At 38.3% G+C, this 2233-nt stretch overlaps 1 pseudogene; it reads right to left on the bottom strand.

Moving 5' to 3' along the window:
- Positions 1–1273: 1273 nt before the first annotated feature.
- Positions 1274–1936, bottom strand: LOC101441893 (bifunctional phosphoribosylaminoimidazole carboxylase/phosphoribosylaminoimidazole succinocarboxamide synthetase pseudogene; annotated as a pseudogene).
- Positions 1937–2233: the final 297 nt, after the last annotated feature.

Consider the following 2233-nt stretch of genomic DNA (forward strand, 5'->3'; position numbering starts at 1 on the left):
GGGATAAACCCCACTTGATCATGTTGAATAATTCCTTTAATGTTTTTTTGGATTCTGTTTGCAAGTATTCTGTTTAGGATTTTTGGCATCTATGTTCATTAGAGATATTGGTCTGTAATATTCTTTTTTGTAGTCAGTATCTTTATCTGGTTTTGGTATTAGGGTGATTTTGGCTTAAATGAATGAATTTGGTAACATTCTTTCCTGTTCAATTTTTTGGGGAGATATTGGACAAGATTGATATTAAATTGTCTTTGAATGGTAAAATTCACCTGTGAAACCATCTGGTTGAAGGCTTTTCATTTGGGAAGGTTTTTGATGACTGTTTCAATCTCTTCACTTGTGATTGGTTTATTGAGGTCTCCTATTTCTTCTAGGGTCAGTGTAGGTGGTTTATGTGTTTCTAGGAATTTATCCATCTCCTCTACATTCTCTAGTTTTTGGCATACAGTTGTTCACTGTATCCTCTTACAATTGCTCTTATTTCTGCAGGGTCAGTTGTAATGTCCCACCTTTCATTTCTGATATTATTTATTTGTGTCACCACTATTTTCCTTTGTCAGTCTAGCTAAGGATATGTAGATTTTGTTGATCTTCTCAAAGAACCAACTTTTGATTTTGTTGATTCTCTTTATTGTTTTTTTGTTCTCGATGTCATTTATTTCTGCACTTATCTTTACTATTTCTTTTTTCAGCTTGTTTTGGTATTAATTTGCTGTTCTTTTTCTAGTTCTTCCAGGTGTGGATTATATCTTTAATTTTAGCTCTTTCTTCTTTTTAATGTAAGCATTGAGGGCTATAAATTTCCCTTTCAGCACTGCCTTTGCAGTGTCCCATAGGTTTTGTTTTGTTTTGTTTCTTTAGAAAATCATTTATTCAATAAATTTTTTCCAATTGATTTAGAATTATCTATCTTGCTTTTTCTCTGAAACTAAACTAGAAATACATAATTTTTCTCCTAAAAAATGCAATAATACTCTTATGAACTTTAATCTCTGATTTTCTTGTCAGCCTGATTCAAGGAAATCCATGTATTTAATATGCTTGCTTGCAGTTTGGCCCATACCAAATGGTTGTTTAATCCAAATATCTGAGCAGCAAATGGAGCCAGACTTTCTGGAGAAAGTATTATTGAACAGCCAAGACCACTGGTAGTAGAAGAGAAGACCACACATTCTGAACTCCCCAGTCTGGTGTGAGGAGAGGACAGCTGATATCTGGATATGCAGTATTACCAGACAACACTGGTCCCAAACCTGTCTTTCTGTGGTCTTCAATCTCTTGATGGCCAGAGTGTCCAGGAATCATTATCAATAATGTCAGCCAGAACAATTTCTTTGGTGATTACATTAACACCAAATTCAATCTTCATATCATCCAAATGAGTTCTGGGGCAACCAAGATCTTCCAATATGTCAAAAATTGCCTGCATAGCACGACTCATGATATCCACTTCAGTTTGGCCTATAACTAGTCCAGCAAAGCAAAATTTTGCAGCAATTAGCTGTTCCTCAGACGACTGTGGATCACTATTGGCACAATCCATGAAAAATATCTCCTCTTTAGGTGGGTAAAACTTATATCCTTCCTCAAAGCCAGGGTTTCTTTTGAGAAAAGAACCAGTTACTATTTTTCTCCAAACCCATTCAATTGGAATCATTTCACACAGGTGTACAATAAAAGCTGTTTTCCCACATTTTCTAATGAAAGCAGTTTTGATAGCTGCTTCTTGTAACAGCTGAAAAAAACAACTGGTAATTTTATTTGAGATTACAGATTTTCCTTCCAGATGATTCTTTCTAGCTGCATTTCCTGCTGTAATCTGCTCCTTGGACTGTAGGATGACTTTTCCTGGACTATCTAACAATTCATAGACTTCTTTCATTTTACCCTCATAGAGCTTTTTACCAACTTTTTGTACCTCAGCTGTTGCCATTATGTTGCATGGTCTGGGAACAACAACCACACTAGGAATAGAGGTAGGGGGAAGTGGACTTGGCCCAATGGATAGGGCCTCCGCCTACCACATGGGAGGTCTGTGGTTCAAACCTCGCGCCTCCTTGACCTGTGTGGAGCTGGCCCATGCAGTGCTGATGCGCGCAAGGAGTGCCATGCCATGCAGGGATGTCCCCCGCGTAGGGGAGCTCCACGCACAAGGAGTGCACCCCGTAAGGAGAGCTGCCCAGCATGAAAGTAAGTTCAGCCTGCCCAAGAATGGCGCCACACACACGGA

This window comes from Dasypus novemcinctus, chromosome 10 (assembly GCF_030445035.2).
Source record: "Dasypus novemcinctus isolate mDasNov1 chromosome 10, mDasNov1.1.hap2, whole genome shotgun sequence".
In the NCBI taxonomy this organism is placed as follows: domain Eukaryota; kingdom Metazoa; phylum Chordata; class Mammalia; order Cingulata; family Dasypodidae; genus Dasypus; species Dasypus novemcinctus.